Genomic DNA, 19,024 nt, shown 5'->3' with positions numbered 1-19,024 from the left:
GATGACGTCTTCGCCAAACAAGCAGCTTCGAATTGCGCCGTGGAACGTTCGCACCATGAATGAAGCAGGAAAAAGCTCTCAAGTTGTGACTGAGATGAGAAGATACTGGCTGCATATACTTGGAGTAAGCGAAACCCACTGGATACAATCCGGACAGAAACACCTCAAGTCTGGGGAGAAGATTTTATATTCAGGGAGAGGGGACGGGATTCATACACAGGGAGTAGGAATAATTCTAAGCAAGTTTGCCCAGAAGTCACTGAGAGGATGGGAACAACACGGAGAAAGAAGATCAGCATGAACATTGTACAGATCTATGCCCCAACAAATGATGCAACAGATGAGGACAAAGATACATTTATAGTCTGCTACAACAAGTCATTGACAAGTTGCCAAGGAAAGACATCAACATATTGATGGGAGATGCTAATGCAAAAGTGGGACAGGATAACGTAGGTTATGAAGGTATCATGGGACGTCATGGCAGGGAGAAATGAACGATAATGGTGAGAGATTTGCAAATTTCTGTGCATTCAACAGTTTGGTGATTGGAGGATCAGTGTTCCACCATAAGAGGATCCACAAAGCAACTTGGGTCTCACCAGATGGTGTGACAGAGAATCAGATTGATCATTTTTCTATCTCTCGTAGATTCAGACGTACATTGGAAGATGTGACAGTACGGAGAGAGGCAGATGTTGGATCAGATCACCACCTGCTATTGGCAAAGCTTAAGCTCCGACTCAGAAAACATGGGACCAGATCACATACAAGAAGAAAATTCGAGGTGAACTCACTTGATGGGGAAAAGAATGAGGAATTCAAACTACAATTGAGTAATAGATTCCAACCTCTTACTGAGCTCGAGGAGGACATAGATGTAGAGTCACATTGGGCAAAGATCAAGGAAGTCTACATAACAACTTGCCACGAGGTATTGGGGGTAAAGAAATCGGAACATAAAGAATGGGTAAGTCCAACCACCTTGGACCTTATTGAAAAGAGGAGAACAAGGAAGGAACACGTGAACGCAAGCCGAACAAGGGCTTCAAGACTGGATGCACAAGAGCAGTATCGAGCCATAGCTAAGGAAGTCAAAAGATCTGTGAAGAAAGACAAGGAAGCATTCATGAACAGACTTGTAGAGAAAGCAGAAACAGCAGCGACTGGAGGACACATGAGGATCCTTTATCAAACTACCAAGACACTTGCTGGAAAATATGGGAAACCAGAGATACCAGTCAAAGACAAAGATGGAAAAGAGGCTCAATCTGAACGATAGAGGGAACATTTCAACTGCCTTCTGAACAGACCACCACCAGACAACCAGCCAGAAATTTTGCCTGCAAGGAATGAGCTACCAATTAGATGTAATCCACCATCGATAGCAGAGATTGTGAGTGTCATTAACAAGATGAAAAGGGGGAAAGCTGCTGGACCAGACCAGATTCCACCGGAGGCTCTAAAAGATGATGCGGAAAGAAATGCTGAGGCCCTGCACCCACTATTTGAGAGAATCTGGAATGACGGGATATTCCCAAAGGATTGGAAGGAAGGACATCTTATCAAGCTTCCAAAGAAAGGGGACCTCAGTAATTGTAATAATTATCGAGGCATCACTCTTCTTTCTATCCCAGGAAAGGTTTTCAACCGTATTATTTTAGAGAGAATTAAGAATGCAACAGATGCTAAACTGCGGGACGAACAGGCAGGTTTTCGGAAAAACCGTTCAACCACCGACCAGATTGCCTCTCTGCGAGTCATAGTGGAACAGTCTATAGAATGGAACTCTCCTCTTATTGTCAACTTTCTAGATTACGAGAAGGCTTTCGACAGTATTGACAGAGCAACATTGTGGAAAATTCTGGCACATTATGGACTCCCTGAAAAGATAGTAAACCTCATTAAGGAAATGTATGAAGGATCAAGTTGCAGGGTTGTACATGAAGATCAGCTTACTGACAGCTTTGAAATTAAGACTGGTGTCAAGCAGGGATGCTTGCTCTCTCCATTCCTGTTCATCCTTGCCATTGATTGGCTAATGAAGGAAACCTCCAAAGGGAGAAGAAATGGGATACAGTGGACCCCCTGGACACAGTTGGATGATCTGGATTTTGCAGATGATCTGGCTCTTTTGTCCCACACCCAGGACCAGATGCAAGCAAAAACCACAATTATAAACAGCCTCTCGGAATCAATTGGTCTAAGAATTCACCCTGCAAAGTCAAATGTCTTGAGGATAGGTACGCGTCAAAGGGAGCAGATCAAAGTAAAAGATCAGGAACTCGAAGATATAGACACTTTCTGCTATCTCGGAAGTATAATTGACAAGGATGGAGGCACGGAAGCAGAGGTGAAAGCACGAATAGGAAAGGCACAGGCTGCATTCACATCTTTGAACAGAGTTTGGAGAACTAAAGATATCTCCCTTCGAATAAAGCTAAGACTTTTCAACTCAAACGTGAAGTCTGTCCTACTGTATGGATGTGAATGTTGGAACGCATCACAGGCATGTATAAGGAGGGTACAGATTTTCGTAAACAGGTGCATGCGTAAGCTACTCAGAATAAAATGGATGGATAGAATAAAAAATGAAGAAGTATGGAAAAGAACAAAGCAGAAACCAATAGGAGAGGAAATAGGAAGAAGACGATGGAGGTGGATTGGACACACGCTTAGAAAGAATGACTCAACTATAACAAAGAAAGTATTGGACTGGAACCCTCAGGGCAGAAGATCAAGGGGAAGGCCACGAGGAACATGGAGAAGAATTAAAGAAGCTGATATACAGAGAAGTGGTAAGACCTGGAATGAGATAAAAAAGTTGGCTCAAGATAGAGAAGGATGGAAACTGTTTGTCTGTGGCCTATACCTGACCCAGGGTGAAAAAGGCAATGATGATGATGATGATGAATTTATTACTATTATTATTATTATTATTATTATTATTATTGAATGTAAACGAGTTAAGCCAAACCTTTCTTGATAGTGATGCTATATGCATGATCTTCGCGTGAATGTGCGTGTTTGACCGACACTGTTTAACTCTGTGTGTGTGTGTGTACACACACACACACACACACACACAGAGAGAGAGAGAGAGAGAGAGAGAGAGAGAGAGAGAGAGAGAGAGAGAGAGAGAGAGAGAGAGAGAGAGAGAGAGATCTTGTATGGTGTCATGTTTGATTTCCGAAGTGGCTGTTTCATGACGTAACTATAGTACTCTTTTAGTAGGCCATGGGCTGTTTACATTCTTACGCTTTGTACTTACGTTTTTGAAATTACCCTTTGTTCGATTGACATTCAATGTCTGCATGTATCCCTTTAGTCATTTCCCTCAGTGTCCAATCTCCAATCAATATATTCGTTCGTGATTTCTATAAACAAACTCAAACTATTGAAAAGATTTGCAGGGATAGAAACATCACCATGCAAATTTACTTTACAAGTATGTAAGTAGTATTTTCTTCTTTTATATTTACAAATATAGCATGTGTAAGCCATTTTCGTCTGGCACCACTTTATACTGTAAGCATGCCACACACACACCCAATTATTATTATTATTATTATTATTATTATTATTATTATTATTATTATTATTATTATTACCACAATTATTATTATTACCATCATCATTCTTACCACTATTATTAGAACTAGTATCTACCCCTACCCTCTCGCCCCCCCCCCCCCCCCCCCCCCCCCCACGCAACCACATTCCACAACATATCACACACACACACATGTATACACCACACATACACACACACACACACTCACACATACACGCAATGAGAACACACTACATGTCACTACATAACAACACTAATCACCGCCAAATCAACAACACAACAGAAGTAAGGACGCAAATAAATAAACATCGACCCCTCGAAAAAATAAAGGACACTACGGACTGACGAAATGGAGGGCATAGAATAACGTAAATAAAAATAAAATAATTTCCCTTTATTCATCCCATAGGGGAAATTTGTCTCTAGGGTCTATTCCAAGGGAAGACTGGACTAGCCCAGGCGTCAGCCGCAGTGCAGCGCTGCAAATTGAGCTAGAGCGAGGTGACTTGTTCAAGGCCACACAGAGCAGTGGCGGGCTATCGAACTCGGTACCTTTCGGGTACGAAGCAAAGGCCGTACGGCTGAGCCACGCTGCCTTAGCAAAAAATACGTGAGTGACTTTATATATATATATATATATATATAATCAAATATAAGCCTTTTTGTATATTTTCAAAATCATTTTTTGATATTATCATTTAGCTATACTGTTAATTAACACAATTTTTATACAAAAAAAAAAACAAAAACAAAAACAAAAACCAATTGTTTTATATAGGCAGTAGAGAGCGCAGGTGCCCTCTTGACGAACGAAGCGTGTTGTTCTATTACAGCCATGCAAAAACGCAAGGCTGAATGTAAATGGAAGAAGACCAAACTACATGTCCACAAAAAAATATACACGTCCTACAAACAGAAATATAAGAAAACGATATTTAAAGCAAAGGGAGACTTTTTTTAGAAGCAAATTAAACGAAGTCAAAGATTCAAAGCAATTTTTCCGCCTTACAAACACCCTTTTGGGAAAGAATAGTACATCTGTACGTCTATCGCACGACGATGACAAAGCTCTTGCAGAGCACTTCTCCGAATTTTTCCTAGACAAAGTTTTAAAAATCCGCGAATCCCTCGACCAACACGACACTGATGAAAATAATCCCAACTTTATCGGCGAACAAATGACAGTTTTAGAAGATGTATCTCTTGAAGACGTAAAGTCCTTGATCATGTCATTGCCAAACTAATCTTGCGAACTCGACCATATTCCAACAAATAGGCTGAAAGTTTCCATGGACGCTGTCGGTCAATCAATACAAGACATCATAAATTCCTCCCTAAAAACGGGTATTTTCCTCAACTGCTTCAAAATTGCACTCGTTACACCTCTTCTTAAGAAGCAAGGGCTCGACTCAGACAATTTAAGGAACTACCGGCCAGTATCAAATCTATCTTTCCTATCAAAGTTGCTCGAAAAAATAGTCCTCACACAATTAACAAAACACATTTCGAAAAACGGACTTCAAGAATAGTTCCAGTCAGCGTATCGAAAAGGACACAGCTCAGAAACTGCCCTTATACGAGCAGTGAATGATCTTTTAGGTTTCCTCGACAGTGGGGACACCTCGATACTCTTGTCTCCTGGACCTTTCTTCTGCATCTGACACAATCGACCACTCAATTCCTGTTGCACGGCTAAATAACTCTTTCGGCATAAACGGTTCTCAGCTGGTTCAAATCGTATCTCCAAAACCGGAAACAGATAGTTATGATAGGAAATAAAAAATCCAACGAAAAAGAAATTCATTTTGGCGTTCCTTAGGGGTCTGTTTTAGACACAGTCTTGTTTGTTTTGTACACATCCCCGTTAGGAAAAATTATTCGTGACCATGGGCTTCATTATCATCTGTATGCCGACGACAGTCAAATTTACGACACCAATCCAACCAAACAAATTGCAACATTGATCGAAAAATCTGAACAATGCATAAACAACATGCAGCCATAGATGTCCATCAGAGGAACGAAGAAGAAGAAGAAGAAGAAGAAGTCCCTCACTTGGAATGAACTCCCTGCTCCATTAAGAAGATCCCTATCTCTAAACATTTTAAAAAATCGTTTTAAAACATACTACTTTCAAAAAGCCTATGGAATGTGATCAGCTGTAAATGCTTCTTGCGTACCTGTCATGCATGTGTTGTGTTGCACGTGTGTTTATGTGGTACGTGTGGATGTGGATGAGTGTGTATGGCATTGGCGTGTTTGAGGCAATGGGTGGTGGGAGAGGGTGGCTGTTAGTGTGTATTTTTCTCTTTCGATATGACCATTTTATTTGTAATGCGCATAGAGCCTCCAACCAGGGGGATAAGTTGCGCACTATAAATGTGCATTATTATTATAATTATTATTAAGACTGGACTCACAATCAAAAAACAAAATTTGTGTTTTAAACTCTTTTCAATCAAACGAGTACATCAGCGTGTTCGTCTCATCCAGAAAACAAGCACAGGTTCCCCAAGGAAAATAAAATATCATCTCCCAAGACTATAGCTATACCTTTGACTGTTTCCATTTTAGTCAAGGACTCCAGTCAGGGCTAGGACAAAACCGAGTAATCCCTTTCCAACCCCTCCCCCCCCCCCCCCAAAAAAAAAAAAAAACAAAAAAAAAAAAACAAAAAACAAAACAGCAACTCGAAAACAGATAAAGGGAGATAGAAGACAGCAAGTGAACTGCCAGATATATATATCTATATATATATACACACACACACACACATATTATATATATATATATATATATAAGAGAGAGAGAGAGAGAGAGAGAGAGAGAGAGAGAGAGAGAGAGAGAGAGAGAGAGAGAGAGAGAGAGAGAGAGAGAGAGAGAGAGAGAGAGAGAGAGAGAGAGAGATGGGCGTGTATGTGTGGTAAAAAAAGGAAAATAAATAAAAACATAAGGTTTCATATAACTTTATTTCGAATCGATAAACACTATCACCCAGGTGCATGTTTTTGTGACACATTTTAGTAATTTTTTTTTGTTTGTTGCTTTAGGTCTCTTCCAACACAATTGAGGTTATATGAGAGACCGCTGAAACAAAAAAAACAAGCAATAGATATCATAAGCTAAATTATAAATAACCAAGAACAAACAGCAGAAGATTTACAGGAAAAAAAATTCCCCTGTCAAAATACAATCACAAAACCAAAGAAGCAGGATAGGCTAGTAAGAGAAGAAGAAACGACATCACTATCGGATCGTACACCCATGCGAACATCATAGGTATATGGTTCAAGGGTGATGCTCCCATCCAACCACCCGCATTTTAGTAATTATGGGCATGCATATTATCACTATATATATATAAAGTATTTAAGGAGCGGTAAATATACAGACCCAAGCTCCTTTAATTTAATACTAAAGTCGAGCACTTTTATTTCGTAGTTTTTATCTTATATATATATATATATATATTTATATATATATATATATATATATATATATATATATATATATATATATTATATATATATATATATATATATATATATATATATATATATATATATATATTTCAAGATATAAGACACAAATAAAAAACGATGTTATTCTGTTTGAATTTAGGGGTTTTACTGAGCTGACAATTTTATTATTTCTTTATAATATGTTGTTTTTAAAGTGTTTTTTTAGTGTCAGTAAAAAGAGGAAGAGGATCTGATCCTCCAATAATTATAGATTTAAAATCAAAAACACAAGTGAACAAGTAAAACAAAGGGGATTAGATCAAATAGAGATCAGAAGCATATTTCAAGAGCAAACTATCAACGTGCTTAGTTTAAGATCACCTAGAAGTCCCACCCAGAAAGGGGAAAGAGGGGTAAACTGAGGGCTAAATTGAACCATTCGCATTGTCGGGTTGGCAAGCAAAAGCTGATCCACACTTACTATGTAACTTGAATTTAGTCATTTCACAGAGGCACTTCCTAAAATGCCAGCCTCCAGGTCTTGTGGTATTTTTTTTCCACTGAATTTTATCTGTTTGGGGCTAATTTGCAATAACTTTCGTGTCCACTTGAAAGATGGTCTCAAGTTACATGTGACAGTTTGATTTGGAAACATATTTCATTAAATATCATCTAGAATAATACATAAACAATGAAAACCAATGGAAAAGATGAAAATTAAGCTATCAAACGCGTTTCATTGCAGGTAAATTGAACCAACATTGACTATTGATACTTGTTTCTATCAACTAAATTCATAAGGATGATTTTATTGTATCAATTTTCTATTATTATTGTTCACACTGATAGTGTCCATTGTGAACACATGTCGTGCATGTGTGTATTGTCACTGAAAGCGTGAATGATATATAAACGTGGAAATAAGTTAATCATGGATACTTTTACTAATTTATTCTGTTAGAATTTTGTTGTTACGACAATGATTGTATTGTCACAAATAGATTACCATGTGTGTATGTATAATATGCGCGTGTGTGTGCTGGTAAAAGTAAACATACCGACTATGTCTATTTACAATGAATTTTATCATTAGTAAATCTGTTTAAATTGTTATTCCTTCTTGACTTATTTTCCAGGGAGATACAATAGGGTCTCCAGATGAAATCTATAAGCCATTAAAAGCATATTAAAAACTTGAGCATTCATGTAGCGCAAGAGCCACTAAACATACTCAGAGCACTTACAAGAAGTCCCCAGCCAACGGCAACACAAAATGTAGGACAAAATATGACGCCTGTAAGCTGATATCAAAATATATCAGACAATGCTGCTCACGGTCAGATACTCATTTTACACCTGAGTTCAGTGAGGGAATGTGAATAAAGATCATTTTTCAGGGATCAACTTTGAGCAGCTCAAAATGGGACTCAAACCCTGGTCTTCCTGGTCCAAAGGCGAGTGTCATACCACAAGACCACAAAGCCGCACAAATTAATGATAGAGCAGCAGGAATATGGCATTCCATAGACTTCAATTCTACTCTACTATCACGATATACAAATTCAGCAATGGCACAACGCAAGGAAACGGACGCCGGCCTGGCATTGAAATGGAAAAGGAACTTGCTATAAGTCATAGTCATTTAATTCATCTTGTTTTAAGGAATGACGAAACATGATTTGCAAAGACTTGCTTTTGAGTTTGTAGAGCAGAACGGACTTTCCGAAAGATTCAACCAGTACACCAAAAAAAAAAAAATTAAAAAAAAAAGACATAATTTATCATAAAGAACACCAGAGGATCCCCGTCTCAAATATGAAATGCATTTTACTGCAAGCATTTAGTTTTCGTTTTAAATATTCTTTCCTGTTTTATTCCCCTTTTGAAAATAAATATTCAAATTCATGACTTTTATTTCATGGTTATAATAATTTTTAAAACAATTGAATTTCTGAAATAGACCTTAATATGTGGAATAAATATTTTGTTGAAAAAAAACAAAACAAACGATTTTGAAAGTGTTTGATGGGTGCTTTCAAATTGAACCTCTCCTGATGCTAACGTGTGCGTTTCAATTCAAATATATGTGCTCGTAAATTGAACCGTTTTACTCAAGAGTCCTTGAATTTTCCATTTGCGATTATATTATATAAAATGTTTCACATTTGCCTTGTCTACACCAAATTTTGTATGCCAAGAGTTTTGAAGTGTTGATTTATTTTGCTTCAAAGCTTAGCAGTTCAATTTAGACCCTCTCCTAAAAGCAACGGATCGGACCAAGAAATTCTCTCAAATGCATAGAAAATATTATATTCAAAACAAACAAACAAAATAACAAAACAAAACAAAACAAACAAAAAAAAAGCAAAAACAAACCATAACAATATGTTACAAACATTTACAAAAAAAAAAAATATCATCTCTCAACATAAGTCTTACATGTGTCAGTTTCCCTCCCAGCTAGAGCAGGATATAGTCAACAAGTAATCCCATTCCACGACAAGGACAGAAAACAACCTGTTTCTTTAAAGGGTTTACGGCACTTGCAACACATTTAGGTCACAATCAAAAACACCCAAGAAAAAGTAAGACAACGGGGGGAATCGGTTCAAATAGGGAACAAATGTTGATTACAAGACCATACCATCAATATACTTAGTTTGAGATCAACTAAAAGTCTCATCCACAGGGTCCCACTAAGAGGATGACTCTCAAATATCAAACAAATATAACGATCAGTACATAACAGAGAGATGATTTACAAGGGGAAAAAATATCACCTCCCAAAACAAATACTATACACTTGACTGTTTCCCTCTCAGTCAAGGACTCCAGCAAGGGCCAATAAAAAAAACCAAGTAATCCCATTCCAAGACAAAAACAGAAAGCAACTCAGAACTACAGAAAACAGTGACCTTCTGCCCACATGAGAGGTCAAAAGACCTCACCCAGAAAAAGCAACCTGGAATAGGACACAGACTACAGACACAGCAAGAGTGTCATTCCTGCCCACCATGAGAAATCAAAGGATCCACCCTAGGCGGCAATCTTAAGATATTAATTTCAGCGCCAGTAAACGAGAAAACGAAAGAAAGTTGAAAGATAACGGATCTGCACTACAATTACAAACATCCAAGAGAAAGGAATACAAATGGGACTAAGGTAGTTCAAAGAACATCGATTTGTCTTGTTTGAGACACAAACACAGGGTCCTCCCAAAAAGATTACACTCAGATGGCTACAAAATGCTTGATATGTAAATAAAGACGTTAACCTGTAGAGAATTGATATACAAGGAAAAAAATGATCTCTCAAAGAATGATAAATCCTTCTGTCTCTTTCTTTCCAAGTAAAAGACCTCAGGCAAGACAATATTATGTTCTCATTGCAGACCATGGAAATCAAGTGAAATGGTGATAACAAATGATATTGTGGGATGAAAGAGATCTCACGGCTGTGACTGAATCCAACTTATCGACTCAGAAAAATGTTTTTTTTTGTTTTGTTTTTATTGGTTTTACGGCGCTTGCCACATTTAGGTCATTTCAGCACCAGTAAAAAGGAAGAAATTGGGAAAGTACAAAAGTTCTGGATTTACAATTAAAAGCACCCGAAGAAAAGTAAGACAAAGGGAAAAGGCACAAATAGGGAACAGATGTAAATTCCAAGAACATACTATCGGTGAACATCCGTAATTGTCGATAAAACTATCTACTGTCTATTTACTAATTTATTTGCTTATTAATGTATTTTCTATGTAAATTTGATAAGGGATTGACCAAGTGTGTCAGACTTGTAAATTTATAACCATTATACGGGGCCTTTTCAACAACCTATTATCGGTAACTAAAATTAAAAGGAAGTAACATCAATTCCAGCCTCTTGTCTACGGAAGTACAGTTTTCGAGTATTGCTGACGCAATTATAAATTCGAAATGAACACCTCACCATTAAATGTTCGCGGTATCTCTTCAAAATTTAAGAAAACAACCAGATTGATGTCCTATTCACAAATTAGACGTAGTAAGCATACAGGAGACCACAGACAAGGCCAATGATGAAATAATACGAGGTTGCCGTCTCATAACATTTGAACATGAAAATATCCAGTGAGGACTCGGTTTTCTAATATCAAACCGACTAACACCTTATTTAGACTCATAATGGTCTATAAATGAAAGAATGTCTGTTTTGCGCTTTAAAAACATTCCATGCTTTCTAAACAACAAGCCTACACTTATCAACACCCACCATCCTACTTCGGGAACATCCAAAAATGATTCAACAGTAAGAGATAGATGAGTATACAATGAAATTGAAATGATAATCTGAGACCATGTAAATGAGAACATCATAATCACGGACGATTTCAATGCTAAAATAGGAACAAGGAAAGACATGCCTTGGTGCTTATTCCAAAGGACTGCGTAATGAAAATGGCCAGTATCTTATTTTTTTTTTTGTTTGTTTGTTGCTTTAGGTCTCTTCCAACACAATTGAGGTTATATGAGAGACCGCTGAAACAAAAAAAAAAACAAGCAATCTAACAAAAATAGTACAAATGTAAATCAAAATCATAACCTAAAGATATCATAAGTTAAATTATAAATAACCAAGAACAAACAGGCAGAAGATTTACAGAAAAAAATATCCCCTGTCAAAAATACAATCACAAACCAAAGAAGCAGGATAGGCTAGTAAAGAGAAGAAGAAACGACATCACTATCGGATCGTACACCCATGCGAACATCATAGGTATATGATTCAAGGGTGATGCTCCCATCCAACCACCCGCCAGTATCTTATTGATTTTTGCTGCGGACATAAATTATTCATATGTAATAGTGCCTTTAAACACCCTTCCTGCCATATTATTAGATGATAAGGAAAGTGGAAAAATTCTGATGATAAGATTATCAATACTTACAATCAGATAGACTTTATCATAATTTCAGACCATTACAAACACATTCTCAATGATTCACAAACATATACAGGAACGAAAACATATACAGACCATAAACTCTTAATTTAAAAATTCAGGCCAACAGAAAATGAAAATAAGCCAAGGGATAAGCATTACAAACAAATAGAAAATTGTTTGTTTGTTTTTAAGGGTTTTACGGCGCTTGCAACACATTTAGGTTATATCAGCGCCAGTAAAAAGGAAGATAATGGGATAGTAAAGTTCTAGAATTACAATTTAAGTACCCAAGAAAAAGTAAGACATAGGGGAACTGGGAACAAATAGGGATCTGATAGATGTAGATTCCAAGAGCATACCACCAATATACTTAGTTTGAGATCACCTCATCCGCTTGTGTCTCATCCGGACACAAGCACAAAATCCAACAAAGAGGAATACACTGCTTACATTATACATTGAAAATAACAAATATAATAATACATAACAGAGAGATGATTTACAAGGAAAAAAAATATCATCTCCCAAAACAATAACTATGCATTTGACTGTTTCCCTCCCAGCTAGGACTCCGGCCAGGGACAGGAGAAAACCAAGTGATCTCATTCCAAGACAAAGACAGAAAGCATGTTGGAAAACAGATATTTGGGGATAGAAGACATAGTATGTACCCCCCTGCCCACTATGGGAGGTCAGGAACCCCACCCAGAAATAGAAAATCGATCAAAGACTTCAGCAGTCTAAGAGATGACTTAGTCAAGGAAAATTTCAGTACATAACTGAGAGATGATTTACAAGGAAAAAAAATTATCTCCCAAAACCATAACTATACATTCGACTGTTTCCCTCCCAGCCAAGGACTCTGGCCAGGGTCAGGACATAACTAAGTCCAAGACAAAGACAGAAAGCAATTGAAAAACAGATGTAGGGGGATAGAAGACACAGAAAGTACCCCCCTGCTCACTGTTAAAGGTCAGGAACCCCATCCATCACCCAGAGAAACCAACGTTATATAGCCCCTTATGAGAATTCCAGCCACTGCAAAACAAAATGGTAAACATCCTAAGATATACTGACAATATATTAGAAATACTTTATACTCTTGATCAGAAGCATAAAGTAGTCATAGCATTTTATAAAAAATCAATCACATCATCAGCAGACAAAGCCTTAAAAAAAAAAGAAAAAGAAAAAAAAAGTAACAAAATCGAAACAAAGCAAAACATTAATAATAATAATAATAATAATAATAATAATAATAATAATAATAATAATAATAATAATAATAATAATAATAATAATAATAATAATAATAATAATAAAAATAACAAAAAAAAAAAATAATAAGAAGAAGAAGAAGAAGAAAAGACTCGTGATATATAATTTAGAGGGATAGAAGAGATAGCAAAGGCTGAGGACAGATGAAGAATCCTTTGGCCCAAGGCTGCTACAGTTTCCGCATCCAATTGGGAATTCCACTCATCACAAAATAGTACTTTTCTCTTGTTTGTTTTTGAAGAAACAGTTATAAATTATAGGCAAAATTCAAATACAAAATCATTCTAAAAACAAAATTAATCACTATTTCACTGGATGAACAGTTATTCAGAAGGAAGGCAAGTTTTCAAGTTAAGATATAGCAAAACTTAATTTATAAAAACACAAAACATATGTTCTATTTATTTGTGGGCGAAGATGTAAAGTAAAAGTTAAAATCATAAAATTGTCTAGTTCCAATAAAAATTTCTTTTTAAACAAAGAAATAAATTTTATACAGAATCAATGAGTAAAATTGTCAATTATTTATTTTTTTGTAAATTGCGTCAAATAAAATCATTCATCACATGTCGATTGTCTGCTTGATAATATTGAAAAAAAATCTTGGATTCCTTAAAGTTTTGAAGCTAGTACTGGTACAGTGTATTGCTATATAAACAGGAGACGAATGATTTCTAATGATAGGTACAACAATATTATTTTGCCGTTTTAAATGCTTTTAATAATAATAATTACAAATTTTGAAAAAAATATGAAATAGAAGATGCTCAAAGGTGGAATTAAAACTATTAACTATCTCGAAATTATTTTCTGACTTTTGTATAGTATTGGACTAATAATGCATACAACATTGTATAGGATGAACAAAAAAAAAAACTCCCACCCCCAAAAAAAAGCAAAAATGGTGATACATTATAACTCATAGGCTTTTAGTCCAACTGAAATCTTAGTAGAGTCATGTCATTGCTATTTTTAATGAAATTTATTACAAGTTTCATACGACATGTCCAGAAATCAATATCAAAGAATTACCCCAAAATACTCTCACTCTTTCGCCTTCAATTATACAAATATACCTCAAATTTTCTTCATGTAATGTCACAAGTTGGTATTTTTTTCCCCATAGCAATAATAATCTTATGATTAGAGCTATGCATCGCCATTAGCAGGCTCTGACTACAAGCAGTTACAATCTTGAATTGGGGACACAAGTCAGAAACATTCTGACAAGATCGATAAATAATAAAAGATTTTCTTGAATGGATTTATAAAAAAAATAAACACACACACACAAAAAATTGCATCACTCACAGAGCAATTTGCCTCAAAGACAAACCAAACTTGCACTTGAAAGACATCAATAGTGTGGTTAGAATCATTTCAATTAGCAATCATTAATGATTAAAATATAGGCACCAGGCTAGGTGATATAAGTATCTAGGTCAAATATCCGAAGTCACTTCCCCTTTCAATATGGACCTACATCTCGGCCCTAAACAAAACTTGGGAGTTTAAAAATTAAAACGGTGTGTTGAGTGTTTCTTTTTAGTGCTTGGATTTTATCAAATGGAACATTGTGCAAGTGTGATATTGTCACTTTGTTGTGTAATTGTTACTTTTATCCCCCCCCCCCCCCCCTAAAAAAAAAATCATTTAAACTTTTCATATAGCTTCAACTGTCAGTCACTGTGGATCAGCTGTGAAAGTTAAAAATGTGCTATTCATAAATATGAAAGTCGATGAGCAAAATGGGGTGATTTTTTCTTTCTTCTTTCCTATTTTAGTTATCTTAACTATTTCTATTTTTTAAAATCTCTTTTTATTAGCCAAAGTCACTGCTGTTGTACTGTTGTATCTATGTTATATTTTGCATAACTGACAAAGACTCTGAAATAATTTTGAAAGTTAATCTAATAAATGGTTATCATATCAGTCGTGTAGGTCTATCATATTACGAGATAAATACAAGTATGAGTTCAAGGTGTTAAAATAAACTGTGCCCTTCTTTGTTTGTTTTTGTTTTTAAGGGTTTTACGGTGCTTGCAACACGTGTAAGTTATATCAGCGCCAGTAAAAAGGAAGAAAATGGGATAGTAAAAAGTTCTAGAATTACAATTACAGCACCCAAGAAAAAGTAAGACATAGGGGAACTGGGAACAAATAGGAATCAGATGTAGATTCCAAGAGCACACCACCAATGTGCTTAGTTTGAGATCACCTATAAGTCTCATCCGGACACAAGCACAAAATCCAACAAAGAGGAATACACTCAAATGCTTACATTATACATTCAAAATAAAAAATATAATAATACATAACAAAGAGATGATTTACAAAGAAAAAAAATATCATCTCCAAAAACAATAACTATGCATTTGACTGTTCCCTCCCAGCTAGGACAGGGCCAGGACAAAGAGTGAAAGCATGTTGGAAAACATAAGGGGATAGAAGACATAGTATGTACCTCCCTGCCCACTATGGGGGTGTGCCCTTCTTTCAACCTAAGTAAAACTTATTGGGTGCTGGTACCAAGAATGTGACTTTGCTACTTAACAAAAATATGATAATTTAAATTTATTATATGAATTCTGGGATGAGTGTTGCTGCTTTGATATTTGATGAAAAACATGACAGTAAACACATCTCCCACTTAAGAACCACATGTATATGAGTAAATGGATTATTGGGGTTTTCTTTTTTCTTAATTAAAAAAAAATCTATTCTCGCTCTTCCCCCCCCCCCCCCCTCCCCATCACTTGTACCTTACAACTACAGTGAATGTTACAGAAGATTCGCACTATTGACTGCGATGTGAGTGAAGTATTCAATTATCATATTTTAAAAAACATTTGAGTGGCGATATGTGTATAAATATTTTTCGATGGCTGTATAATCACAAAAAGTTATTGAAAACAAGTCCTTTCGTAATGGAATGAATACAAAGAACGGGTAACCAGTCACACGAAAATAAGCCCATAATTAAAGTGAAGTGAGTTGAGATCCTAGACCGGATACTCAGTAAATGTCGTTACAAGTGGTAAACAAAATGTACAACTCTATTAGTGTTATATTGGCATGATATGCTTAAATTTTACCCTTTAGTAAGCTCAATCATTCTTTTCTGTGAAAGTCAGCAGTCATATTAATGTTTTAGCAATTATTAATTGAAAACACAAATAAAATTAAATAAATAAATTAAAAAAAACAAAAAACAAAAACAAACAAAAAACAACAAAAAAATATATATGTAATATATATATATATATATATATATATATATATATATATATATATATATATATATATATATATATATATATATATATATATATATATATATATATATATATATATATATATACTCGAGAGTTTGTTTTTGTTTTTTAAGGGTTTTACGGCGCTTGCAACACATTAAGGTCATATCAGCGCCAGTAAAAAGGAAGAAAATGGGATAGTAAAAAGTTCTAGAATTACAATAAAAGCACCCAAGAAAAAGTAAGACATAGGGGAACTGGGAACAAATAGGGATCAGATGTAGATTCCAAGAGCATACCACCAATGCACTTAGTTTGAGATCACCTATAAGTCTCATCCAGACACAAGCACAAAATCCAACAAAGAGGAATACACTCAAATGCTTGCATTATACATTTAAAATAACAAATATAATAACACATAACAGAGAGATGATTTACAAGGAAAAAAATATCATCTCCCACAACAATAACTATGCATTTGACTGTTTCCCTCCCAGTCAAGGACTCCGGCCAGGGTTGGGACAAAACCGAGCAATCTCACACCAAGACAAAGACAGAAAGCATGTTGGAAAACAGATATAAGGGGATAGAAGACGCGGTAAGTACCTCCCTGCCCACTGTGGAGGTAGGGAACCCCACCCAGATACTCGAGAGTGGAAATATCGAACACGCAAATCTCGAAATCACGGAAATCTCTAACTCTGCACAATTCCCCATTTTAATTCCTCTATTTTGTTAGTATTGGCAACAGGAAAATCTCAAACACTTTCCGAGGCCAACATGGAAATTTTGAACAAACTGGACATTCCCTTACACGTCTGTTGAAATTTTTTTGTTGCGAATTGTTTGTGTTGAACTGAAACGAAAGATGTCATCACTCTCCCCATAGCGCTAAGTGTCAATGTGTTACTCATGTGTGTGTGTGTGTGCCTTATATGTGTGTGTGTGTGTGTGTGTGTGCGCACGCACGCGTCTGTGTGTGCATGCAAAGCATGTTTGACCAAAGTCTTATGCACACCCAAAAACCCTGTCACTCCATCGACCTCTTGTAGTATTAGACGATGTTACCACATGTACCAGTGCCAAAGCAAACTGAGCAGTACCGTTGGGACCAGAGACTAGCAAGGCAGTAATTGCCTTAGGCGCTAACTGTTACGTATTAAAATGATACAAACGATTAGGGGTGGGGAAGATGGGGCGAGAGCATTATCATAGATGATACTGTGTAAGAGCAATGCCATCTCTCTTAAGCCCACTATGGGTGAGAGGGAAGAGCGTGAGGGTGTTAAGAGAGGAGTGATAGAGTAAGAGTGTGTAATCCACAATTCGATTTGCTGGCTTTTTTGTTAAGTACATGCAGTGGGAATCATCATTCCATTTCTGTAATTGAACAAGACAAGACACACTAACCGAGCCCATAAAAGCGCTAAGTGTCAGTCAATGTGTTACACATGTGTGTGTGTACCATATATGTGTAAGTGTGTGCCCACGTCTTCTGCTGAACTGAGGGGGAATCATGAGGCATGTTTGACCAGGGTCTTAAGCACACCACCCACCACTCCATCGACCTCTTGTAGTATTAGACGATGTTACCACATGTACTAGTACCATAGCAAACTGAGCAGTACCGGTGGGACGAGAGACTAACAAGGCAGTAATTGCCTTAGGCGGTAACTGTTACATATTAATATGATACAAATGATTAGGGGTGGGGAAAATGGGGTGAGGGCATTATCATATATATATATATATATATATATATATATATATATATATATATATATATCTATATATATATACACACACACACACACACATAATTTCACAGATCAATTCATTTTTTTTTTGATGATTAAATGCTATTTTTCTGATTACAAATGGTCCATAAATCACAAGCAAATGAATCCATCAAAGCTGATTTTACGGTTTGATGATCATATCTCAAATAACCCATCCACTCTTGTATTTAGTAAAAAATACAGATGTGCATCAAAGACAATATTATTTTATTTAAATATGTCTCATCCATTTTGAACACCAGTTGAATATTTAAGGATATCTTTAAATACTATTGCTAAGATTATAGACTGCTTATTTTAATAAATTCTATTTCAAAATATAAATGTAAATGACGTGCTTGTATGAAAATATTGATGAATGAATGTTAATGTTTAGTGCATTCAGCACATTTGTTAAGAACATGCGCCATGCAAATGCTGTTTATTGTTATTTATAATTACATGTATTAGAATAGTATGTTCTTCTGGGCTGCATCGTAAAATACAGAAGGCATACAGATATTTTAAAAAACAAATCTCTGTTGTCAACAAAGGTAACCCATGTTGTCCAAATGAACAAACTGTGGATTAATAATGGTGCCTAAAGAAACAAAAATGAAAAGGCAAAGCCAAACCGTTTGGCCACCTATCCCTCTTCCCACCCCCTTTCTGACATATAATATATATATGTAATATTTGCAAGAAATTAAACAATTGGAAGAACTAATATATGAGAATAATTCTATATAATG

Source organism: Berghia stephanieae, chromosome 7 (genome assembly GCF_034508935.2).
Source record: "Berghia stephanieae isolate SIO BIC M18660-M18661 chromosome 7, UCSD_Bste_1.3, whole genome shotgun sequence".
In the NCBI taxonomy this organism is placed as follows: Eukaryota; Metazoa; Mollusca; class Gastropoda; order Nudibranchia; family Aeolidiidae; genus Berghia; species Berghia stephanieae.
The sequence above is the reverse complement of the archived record's forward strand: the minus strand, read 5'-3'. Positions refer to the sequence as shown.